General features: G+C 31.4%; 3 long non-coding RNA genes across 4 annotated transcripts; all 3 read left to right on the forward strand.

Annotated features, from left to right (window-relative positions):
- LOC104760472 lies at positions 2114 to 2610 on the forward strand. Its single transcript, XR_762935.1, has 2 exons — positions 2114 to 2241; positions 2403 to 2610. It is a non-coding gene; the product is annotated as an uncharacterized LOC104760472 (long non-coding RNA).
- Positions 6710 to 7337, forward strand: LOC104760471. The gene is made up of 2 exons (XR_762934.2): positions 6710 to 6836; positions 7009 to 7337. It is a non-coding gene; the product is annotated as an uncharacterized LOC104760471 (long non-coding RNA).
- LOC104760470 lies at positions 9783 to 11241 on the forward strand. 2 transcript variants are annotated; one of them, XR_762931.2, is made up of 3 exons: positions 9783 to 10003; positions 10078 to 10279; positions 11012 to 11241. It is a non-coding gene; the product is annotated as an uncharacterized LOC104760470 (long non-coding RNA). The 2 variants fall into 2 exon arrangements; XR_762932.2 differs by having other exon boundaries at positions 11021 to 11241.

Genomic DNA, 12339 nt, shown 5'->3' on the forward strand with positions numbered 1-12339 from the left:
CCCCCCCCCCAGGTCAGAAAATATAATCCAGATTCAAATACACAGAATTGTAAAAAAAAACTTTTGAAACTACCGAAAACCGAAATGGGAAACTACTCTCAAATATTACGCGAACGTGGACATACAGAGAACGTGATTGTTGGACTTTTATTAACAAGATTCTTAAAACTTTGGGACCTGGGACATATTTCTTCACAAATTTAATATTTTATAAAAATTTAAAGATTTTTTGTTGCAGTTTAACATTTTGGTGACAGTCTTTTAATTAAAACTCTCTTTCTGAAGAGTTATAAATTTGTGGTATTTTAATTTTATTGGTTTGTGTTGGTGCGGGATTCAGCACCCCCAACATACCGGTCTAAACCACAAATCGAAATTGAGTACTCCAACCGGGAGTTCGGTCTTGAGATGGATTCAACCTACAAATGAAGGCCCAATTGTGTCGAAGGGTCCAACTCCAGAATGAGAAACCGACTTCCCAGATCGCCTGCCGGCCGACCTCACAAGAAAGGAGAAACTTTCTTGTTCTTGGTTTGGCCGATTAGAAAAGTAGCTATATTTTGTAATCAAAGCATTCATATAAATAGGGGGATACCTCCTCCTTGTAAGACATCCAACAATTAATACAAAAACCCGCAATTCTTTATTGTTCTTAAGCGAAACCCTAACTTCTTCTTCAAGAGATCTTAATTCCCTTTTGCTTGATAACTTTGATCTGATTTCTTAGAGAGATAACTTTATTGAATTTGTTTCCCCTTCAAACAAATTCATTGTGTGAAACTCAGTTTCAACAGTTTGGTTAAAGTAAAAAATTTATTAATCACTCACAGAAAAGAATTTTAAGCTGTTAAAACCATTTAAAACCATCTACTAAACTTAAAACAGAAACTAATTGGTAGGCCCGGCTCATAGGGGAAGCCACTGAAACCAAAGATTCGGGCCTAAAATTTTGATGGCCCTTTTTCACTTAAAATTATGTTAAATAAAAGGTTTTTTTTTTGTAAAATATGTATAAGAGCTTTTTTATTTAGATGTAAAAGGTCTTTTACTATACAATATGTAAAAGGTGTTAAAATATATAAGTTTTGGTAAATTATAGAAAATCTAAAACTTTTGTAATAAGCGAAAATAGTACATTTTTAGATTTTTGCCTCGTGAACGTTGGCCGGCAATTGGGAAAACGTTTCATTTGGAGAGATTAACAAAGACGGCATATAATTTCTCCCTATTACACAAAGAATCCAGGAAAGATAAGCGGACAACGAATCACTTTGTCAATAAAGTAGAAGGCGAGAGGTTGTTAGTAAAGGTGAGTCCTTGCTGGTCGCAGTTCACCATATGGAACGAAACAGCAAGCGTCTCCGGATTTCGGACTTTATTTACACACCGCTGAATGGTTGTTTTATGTATGAATATTTTTGTGTATTCATTTCATATTTTCATTATTCACATGACGACTCACACAATACATAAATTTACCAATCAATATATGTTTGAACCATTTCTTACTATATCTTTAATTCCAAATATATTATCAATGGTCATTTATTATTAATTAAGTCAAGTCTTTAGATTTTGTTACTTATCAAAAAACCAGAGTCTTTGGCGGAGGGATCGGAGTATCTTTGGTGAGGATCTCTCATCTACAGACTCCCTACGAAATCGAAAGAAACCGAACCGAAAGAACCGAACCGAAAGAACCGACTTTTTCGGTTATTGGCACCGAACGAGAATGAAGGACTAAACCGATCGGCAAAATGTTCAAGGGATTTCGGTTTATGATTCGGTTCGGTTCGTCAGGCTATAACCGATCGGTTATTCGGTTTCTGTTCTACATCACTCCATCTCCTTCTTCACCTGTCAGCTTCTGTGTGTTTTGTAGAAGAAGAAGTGATGTTGCCACTAATCCTTCACAATCGATTAGGTTAGATGACTTGCATCTTTAATTTGTTTTGAACTTGGGCTGCTTCTAATTGTTTTGTATTAAGCCCAAAAGAAATCTGACGGGCCTATGTTTTTAATAAGTCAACAATAAAAATATGTGGCCCACTAATGTTTTTTACTCAGTCCAAAGTGACATTTTTCCTCTTGAAACCTAAGATTCTTTCGACACTATCTCAAATAATCTTTTGAGAGCCGCCGAACGGTTTCACTCTGTGAATATTGCCAATACTCTGTCGTCGGAAACTGGGGCTGTTTCCATTGCATCAACTCAAAAACATATTCATCTGCTAGATTACAGTAAGTTTTCTTACTTATCATCAATTTTTGAGTTTTGCTCTTGAATTTGATTTGGGGTTGTATTATTTGATTTCTCATGGAGATTATAGCGAAAAAGAATCGAGTTTTTCCCCTTTGATTTCGCCTGTTTTAAAGTGTAGCATTGTTATCTATGTTAACAGATCTCTCCGGAATACTCGACGAGGAGATCTAACGGTAGCACGTCGTTGTCGTTGCTGTTACCGTCTGCCTCGCAGCCTCGCCATCAGCCACTTCGTCAAAACCCTAGTTTGTTAATGGATATGGGCTTGAAACCGCAATTATGTAACTGGATTGGTTTTGTAATTGGGATTGTTATTGGATTTTATATTCATTTGAGCCCATTATCTGTATTTTGGTCTAAGTCGGTTTAAATAAACCTAATTATAAACAATTTCGGTTTAGTTCGGAATGGATTTCAAAGCTGATAACCGACCCGAATAAACCGATTACAGATTAAACCGAACCAAATTAAAATTCGGTTCAATTCGGTATAATTTTTGGATAACCGAAAATTTGAAAAACCGAATAAACCAAACCGATTAAACCGGTTAAACCGGTTAAACCAAATCTCCAGGGCTAGTAATGATGTTTTAAATACTACTTCCTTTATTTTACAAAAATTATATTTTACAAAAAATGTCAGTTTTCATTTTTAGTATTTTTAATGCGATTTTTTTAATCCTAAACATAAAGCTATTTTCATTGAATTTAAATCATTAATCACTTATTATATATGGTTAAACATATATAATTCAAAATTTTCTTAATTAGTGTAAAATGTGTGAAAATAACAATCTTTGTAAAACAGAAAAAATATTTCCTAGAATTTCTAATGCGTTATTTATTGACAGTTGACATATCTCATAATTTTACAAATTAATAATGATCGACACCATCTTTTTTGGTTTCGACCGGTTTGATTTGATAGTGGTTTGGTTCGGTTTGGTTCAATTGGAAACCCCTAAACCGAGTATATAAGAGGAGAAGCGACAAATTAAGGGTTTTAGGAAGTTGTTTTGTCGCCATTGAGTGAGAAAAGAGAGAAAGAAGAGAGAAAGCGTTTGAGAGATTTTTGTCTTATTCTTGGTGTTTTTGGAGAGATTTGTGGCTGTGGAAAGGATAGCTGTTAGTGGGAATGAAGGAGAAGCTTCCTAAGGTGTTGGTTCCACCGTTTCTCATTCAAGTCTTCCTGTAAAAGAGGTGAGTGCTTGACCATGGTTAATCTAAGCCTGAGATCTCTTTTGTTTGGCTGTTCTTTGTCTATTTGTGTTGTTTGCTTGCTTGGGTGTGTTGTTTTCGGATTTTCCATAAGTTCCTGAGGCATTTGGGTGAGTTTGGGACAGTTTCGAGATGATTTGATCGTGATCGTGCAGTTCGTGTCTGCAGAAGCAGTGTCGATCGACACCAATGTGGTGTCGCTCGACACCACTCAGCATCGATTCACACCGAGATAGCATCGGTCGACACCACTCAGTGCCAGCGCCGATCGACACCGAGATAGCGTCGGTCGACACCACTCAGTGCCAGCGTCCCGAGTAAGCGTCGGTCGACACCGAGTTAGCATCGGTTGACACTGGTCTCATCCGAGACTTGTTTTCCTGGTTTGATGTATTGGTTGTGTTTGTTTGATTGCTTAAACCTGAGGGTCTCAGTTGCTTGTGTGTATAACCTAGTAGATGAGAGGACGGCTCACTAATATTTATGATAATACTTACGCATTTCAATTGTCGTTTGTGGTGTGAAGGTAAAGGTAAAATGTGATCGTGGAATGCAGGCGATGAGGAGGAGAATGTTCTAGAGACTTGATTGATTGGGGTCTAGCAATGGTTATGTTGCTAGGGTTGAGTTGATAGAACATTTTAGGATGTTGGAACTTGGTTATTTCATTGTTGGTCATGAATTATTTAAATGATGGTTATTGGATTATTATTGTTGAGATTCTTATTGGTTTATTGGAATTGTTTTGGTTATACGCTGTTGTTGATTGTTGCTAGGTTGTTTGTGGGTATGAGACTATTAATATATATATATATATATATATAAAAGAATGAGTTGTTTCAATATCATTCAGATGTTGACACATTTCAATTTATTATTAAAATTTTAAAAAATAAAAATGTAAAAATTCTAAACCTAATCTAAAGGTTTTATATAAAAGTAAATAGATAAAATAAAACCTAATTTTATTATTATATAAACCTTGATAACAAAAATACTCATTAACAAGATCGTGACACGTGTTAATTATATCATTCAGATGTTGACACATGTCAATTTATTATTAAAACTTTAAAAAATAAAAATGTAAAAATTCTAAACCTAATCAAAAAGGTTTTATATAAAAGTAAATAGATAAAATAAAACCTAATTTTATTTAAAATCTAATTATAAGATAAATTTATATATATATATAATGTTGACACATGTCAATTTATTATTAAAATTTTCAAAAAAATAAAAATGTAAAAATTCTAAATCTAATCTAAAAAGGTTTTATATAAAAGTAAATAGATAAAATAAAACCTAATTTTATTCAAAATCTAATTATAAGATAAATTTATATATGTATATATACCATAAAATTCAAAATTATAATATTTTTACTTACTTTAATTTTTAGTTGCTATAATACAAGAAAAATATTACTTTTTAGATAAATTTATAAAAAAATATATACTATGAAATAGATAGTTAAATGTTATTACTAAACTGAATGTCTAACGATGAAATTTATTTTAGATTAAAAAAATTTCAAATATTAATATGTATCATTTAAAAAAAATTGATTCAAGAATATTATTCATATTTTTTTATGTTTGATTTTATAATTTGAACACATGTATTTTGTAATGCATAAGTTAAATCATAAGATAATACGAAATATATTGTAATTTATAGGAATGAATCTTCAGTAATTTGATGGTAATGTCTATATATCTTTATATATGGTTTTATTTTATAAGTTTCACTTATTTAAAATTGATTATGAAATGAGTTAAAATTAGTAATTATGAGATAACAACATAACAAATATATCTTAAATATGTTGATTCAGTTTTATTGCGAATTATATTTTGTTAATTTTTATTTGTATTTTCAATTCTAACTAAGATATAGACTTGATATGATTTATTAATTGTGTTTGATATAAAATATTTAGTTCTATGCATTAAGATGAAATGTATTATTAAACTTAAAATATGGTTTATTACGATGTTATAGATATTTAAATGCTACTCCATGTCCTATAAGAGTTTTTGGACAAAGACACAAACATTAATAAACAATAAATATTATGTCATTTATAAACCAATAAGAAAATATACGGAAAACGATATATTCTCCAAGAGAGTATCATATCAAGCCATATAGAGCTCAATCTATTACCACGTGCTACATATCTCCGCAAAAACATTTCTCAATCTATATATCTCAGACTCCATAATCAAGATCTATATCTTCTTTGAAACATAGTTTTCACCTAATTACCCACAAACATGGTTTTGCTCGGTTCACTATTTACTGAACCAACTAAATAAAATAAGAAAACAAATATAACCTAATTTAAACCGAATTAAATTAATTAAAACAAATTAAAATAAAAAAGAGCATAATGATTTTCTTCTGTTGATCAAAGATTGAGCTCTATTTAGATTGATGTGATACCTTTTGTGGGAAAATAGATCGTTTTCCCGAAAAATATATTGCATAGTTCAAATAGTCATGAATTATTATATTAATAAAAATTGTACATAAAATTTTGAGAAAATATTATAAAATAATGCAAAAAGCCTTCAAACTCTTATATAATAGAACTGAGAGAGTATTAAAATGAAATATGAGAAGTTCATATTCAATATTAAATGTTAGAAGATAAAATCTAAAAAAATGTCTATTACTACTTAATTATTCTCAATAATTTTTTAAAATTTTTATATGTGTTATTACGCGGACCTTATCTAATATATATATATATATATATATAATAATAATTATAATAATAATGTTCGGTTTACCTTGTTAACTTGAAAATATTAATGATTCTTGAGAATTTATATTTTCTAGTTTTTATGAAATTTGATTTTGTCTTATACATCATTATTATATTATTGCCTTGTTATTATATTTTAGGTATTCTGTACGATTATAATAATCAAAATTCTCGGTTTTGCATGCTACTGAAAAGAGATTCTTTAGATGTAAACTGAAACCTATATGTGGTTGAAAACACTATAAGATGTAAACATTTAAGTATTTCCATCTGTTAGTACCATTAGCTTGGTAAAGAGTTTTTAACAAAATGTTTTTCCAGAATCACAAAAATAAAGCGCGTCAAATGGAAATGTCTAGGGTCCCAGACCTCCCAGCAGTATTACACTTTACAGTAGTATGAAACGAGGCTTCGTTTTCTTATATTTATAAATAGGTCTTCAAAGGAAATCTTGATAGACTGGAGAAACCTATCTTAATGGCTACAATGACGTCAAATTTCGTTTCTCTTCTTCTTTCTTTATTTATTGTGCTCTTGTTTGTCTCATCTCAAGTTGAGGTCACCGACGCCAAACTTCTGCAACGTAAGTGTTTACACGCATAAGGTCTCTTGGTTTTTTTTAAACACGATCAGTATTCTCATGCATTTGTATGCGTGTATCTAAGATTCTAAGGTTTTCTTACATATTAATATACGTTATATTCGTAATCACATGTATATTATTTGTAGAAACTAATGATCTATATTGTTAGAAGGGAACAAATTGCGCTTGGATTACGTTCCTCTTCCACCACCTCCACCTCCCCCTCACTTCTTCCCAAAACCCCCCACCTTCAAGCCACCCTCTAAATCGGAAAGAGGAAAAGGCCCATAAGCAAAACTCATCTCCGGGAGTGACGGATATGAGGTCAACGAAAGTGAGTAAGAAGAACTGTACTCATGATTATTATCAAATGATAAACATTGGTGAAGAGAGTCTTAAAGTAGCTTATAGACTTTGCAGATACTGTCTTGAGTTTAATTTAAATAATGTCTAAGTATTTGGCTACAAATAAACCTATGTATAAAATAAATCTTTGTCAAATTATTTTTTTACAAAGCTCAAAACCAAAATTGAACACGCCTTGTGAAACGGCCGGCGACACTTGTACCAAATTATTTGGTAATATATAAGCCCAAAATTTTCGGACAAACTAAACTATTATAAAATATGTACAAAAATGTGGTCAGAAAAATATAGACGAAAGATGTAGAAATATTATAGAGTTAACTAATAAGAAAATATGTAAACATAGAGTTAACTAATAAGAAAATATGTAAACAAGTGTTGTTAATATAGTTATTTAATTAATTCTTAAAATTCTCAATTATTAATAAGTTATTGAGAGGCTATAGTTTTTATACATCAATTATTGTATATGTACATAAAACTTTTCGCAGCTTCGTAAAGTGAAAGCGCGTTGAATGGTGAAATATTCGTCGGGCAGTAGGCCCATTGTCCAATTTGTATCTAACGATGCTTCATTTTCTTGTTTGTGTGTACTGTGTGTATAAAATTGAGTATATGATTTGTTTTTTGATAAATTGATTGTTACAACAAATCTCCTCTTTATGTATGAATATAAAATTTATTCACCGCAAAAATGTTTGAACAATGAATATGAACCTTGAAATTGAAGTTTTGTTGGCTGGAAATGAAATTTTTAGTTAACTAATACAGAATAATAGATCTAACACATATGCATGCTAAATCAATAGTGTATCCCCTCCTTCATACACCGTCTCACAATACATCTATACTATAAACACATCTTCAACCGTACCTTACTCTATTTTAGAGTTAAAACTCTATTATAAAGTAGCATTTGCTTCAATGTCGTACTTATATCTTACTTTAAAATAGAAAAAATGATAGGATTGGTTTATATTTAGAGTAACTCTATTCTCGATTCTATTTTTTATATTAACTCTACTTTAGAGTAAAAAATAGAAAACTTGCTTTTTTTTACACATTTGAAAAAAACATGCTTTATTTTAGAGTTACTTTAGTTTAGATAAAAAAAAAGAAATATACAGATATTACTCTAAAATAGATAAAATGATAGGATTGCTCTATATTTTGAAAACTTGGAATTGGATAAAATAATCAAATTCTTTAAAACTATAAGTAGCTAATTGATAGCTTGTTACTGAACAGTACAACACGACTTATATAGTCATGTCAACCAATGTAAAATGGATGCTGCAATAGTAAAAATTACGAGAAAAAAATTGGAATTGGATAAAATAATCATGCTATAATAGTAAAAATTATGAGACAACAACCACCTCTTAAAACTATATATTCCTGAAAATTTTTAAAATTTTCTATTAAAATTCTTTTGAACATATTATTTATTAACATGAAGAACTACAAATATTTTTTTTTTCATGAATAAATGTGGGGTAAAAACAAAATGTAACCACGTCACCAGTTTTTGCACACACAAAAAAAAATCACCTGTTCTATATCTTATAAATTATTGCAATTTCATAATATATATATATATATATATATATATATATATATATATACTCGACGAAGGTTTAATCGTGGGTAGAAATGAAGCTACCTTATACGAAGTTGTGACTGAAATACCAAACCACGGCAGTGGAGGATAATCTTGATGTGGACCACAGGATGGTCTATCAACTTATTTATGGTATGATATAAGTATTTATACTAGGATTAGGAGATCACGATTCAAGTCTTTCTAGTACACTTTATGGTTGGTTATTGTAAACGTAAACATCAATATATAATAGCCTACTTTTTTTGATCCCAAGAACGATTTGGTCCGGACTCTTAGGCCAACAGGCTACAACCCTCTATAATTTTTGAAGATCTTGCTTCTAGTACAGATGCTGTGGATTAAAAAACTGTGGCTCCGACCATTTCGAATGGATTTGATTCTATAATAGAAGTGAGATTTATTCCAACTCACCTCTATTCTTATCTCTAAATTACATATTACTATTTTTTTCTATAAATAGAGAAATTATATTTTGCTCTCTATAAATAAAGAAAATATAGCAATATTAATATAAGATATAAGTTTTTATTTAGTTTCTTTTATCTTTTTATAAACCGCTTTTATAATCAAAAACTGTTGTATAAAGTTTTGGTATGATTTCTTATTGCTATTATTTATGGTTTTGCAAAAAAAAAATTCTGAAGGCATAGTATCTTATTGCTATTTATGACTTCTTATTGCTATTTGGTTTGGGCATTCAATAACGTCGAGCCGGCCCTGCTTGTCTGCTTGAAAATACACAAATTTGTATTACATTTTATATTTGCAAGTCGGCCGAAGATTCCAGTAAAAGACGACAACATAGAAAAAATTATTTTTCAGTGTGGACAAAATCTAAAGACTTGACTTATATTTACTACTGATAAAAAAGAATATTCGATTTACATTTAACTCTTTACTTGGAAATTCCCTACATATATGGCCTACAACATCACATAAGTAACATTTGCCAAAATCTACAACATTTTTTTTCTGAAAAATGCCAAAAAGGCATTATTGTGTTTGTCCCTATTTTCCTGAGTGAAAGATTTTTTTCCTGAATCCTAGAGAGAGAGAGGAGAGATAGAGATGAAAAGCAATACTGTTTCAGAATTGGGTCTTGTTCTTCTTCTTCTTCTATGCACTTTTCTTTACCATACTGAATCTGCTTTGCCTTCTCAACAAACCTCAATAACTGGTTAGTGTTTTCAGATACAGATTTTAATTGTTTCTTTGTTATTTTTTTATTAATTTATTTCCTAAATTGTTTAGAGTGGAGAACAAAGATGGTACGAGTGACACATTCATCCAGCCCACCGAGTCCTCATTATTATGTTTACAAATCGCCACCACCGCCACCGCAGATAGCCCGTGCATCACCGCCACCGCCGCAGACATCCCATGCAACACCGCCAAGAATCCCAAATGTGCCGTCATTGTCGCCAGGGATGCCACATACACCACCATAGATGCGGTATGAACCATCACCACAAGTGTTTTCCTTTTTTTTTTTTTTTTTCTGAAAAAGCCACCAACAGTGTAGTTATCATCAACATCACCTTAAAAGTTAAAACTGATACAACATTACTCTTCATGTAATATGGGAATTGTTCTACTCTCGTCTCGAGTCAAATGATCACACAAAGTTTGAAAGCAAGGGGTAGATAACTTACCAATGACCCCATTATTCGCCTACACCTTTGATTACTAAAAAAAAAAACAGCAAAGCAAAGCTCAAAGGAGGATAAGAATAGAATAAGTCTGGGAGAGAGGAAGACTACCAAATGTTGTAAAAAGATATATCTTGCTTGCTATGGTATAGTACGGGAATGAGTCTAAAAGGTTCTTGACATTGATCAAATTGATGAGACCCACTGATGAGGGCTTAATGGAGGAAGTAATTGAATTTGGGTTGAATTTGGGATGCTACGAATGTCAACGGAGAAGTACATGGGGGTTCGATTTGGATTTGTCTGCTAATCATATGGATTATGGTTTGGATGATCATGGCAGTACCTTAGAGAGAAAATGAGTTTCTGTGTTTTCAAACCTCTTTCACAGGTCTAAGCTTATATTTTGCTTGATGGCAAACAAATGTTAAGTCTGGGAGAGTTGATATATCATGGTTTTTGTGGTTTTTAACCATGATATAAGGAGTCTTTTAGAGTATTTTGATTTTTTCTAGGATGTTTTTGAGTCTTTACAGATTTTCTAGGATTTTAGCATGGATGGAGCAAAGTGGAGCAATTTGGATCATTTTGGAGCATTAATCCCGAAGAAATGAACTTGGAGTCAGAAGAGAGAGGGAGTGTCGATCGATACTGCTTCAGCATCGGTCGACACCGTGTATTGTCTACTTGAGAACAAGAAAATTGGAAGTTTTACAATTCTGCCCAAAGTTTTCCTAAATTGCAATACAAGTCCCTGACGTGTTTTAGGACATATAAATAGTTTTTTTTAGGTTTTACAAACCCTTAAGTTTTATTCTAGCAAGTTTTATTTTACTGCAACCTTGTGAGATTTTGAGAGCTTTTGGGAGAGAGATCTGAACTACTTTGAGAGAAGAATTCTTGAACTCACTCTTTACTCTTTTAATTTCAATTGCTTATTATTCAGAATTATGTTTTGTTCTTCATTGAATATGTATGAGTAGTTTGCTTGTTAGGTTCAGGGTTTTTCACAGGGATTTTATGAATTATTAGATCTGTTTATTTAGGATTCTTTATCTTTCTAGATCTTCATCATAGGTTGTTCTTAATGTTATATCTTTGATTAGCCATCTGGATTTAGATCTTAAGGAAATTAATTGATATGAGAATAAAATTGATTTTCCTGATAAAATCTTTTGATGAGCAAAATTACTTCTTGCAAAGAGATTTGATTTAGTAATTTTGTGAACAATCTTAACCTGTTTTTAAAGCTGATTTTTAACCTAGAATTTTACAAAGAGATTTGGATTTTCTGGTTTAAAATTTAGATAATATTTGCAGTGAGAACTGATTTATTGTATAGAAGAGTTTAGAGTTCTAGATCTGATTTTAATTGCTTGAATTCTATTTAATTATTGATTTAATATTTTTTAATTTCCTGAGAAATTCCCTGGACCTAGCTTTTTGATCTTATGAATTTACAACAATTTTATTTTAATATTTTGCATTGCTTTTCTTTATCTAAATCAACTTGTTTAGCGTAATCATAAAACTCTATAATTTATTGTGTAATCTTGACTCCTTTTGGAATTCGACCCCTAAGTATTACAGTGACCTCTTAATTTGAGAGAGTAGCTCTAGGGTTTAATTTGAGCATATCAATATCCATGCTTGGGAGTGTTCATGAGCCTCTCCAGGCGGCACTGTTTAAACAGAAACTGCACATCTTCAACTATCCCGAGTTGCTCCATTGTCTCAGCATGGGGATATCTCGTACCCATGAAGCCAAGCTGTTGAAATAGGTCATAGTACTCCTTCAGAGTCAACCTCCCCTCCACCGTACTTCTTCTTACTAATTTCCTGGGCTCTTACTCCGAACTCAGCT

This window comes from Camelina sativa, chromosome 18 (assembly GCF_000633955.1).
Source record: "Camelina sativa cultivar DH55 chromosome 18, Cs, whole genome shotgun sequence".
NCBI lineage: Eukaryota > Viridiplantae > Streptophyta > Magnoliopsida > Brassicales > Brassicaceae > Camelina > Camelina sativa.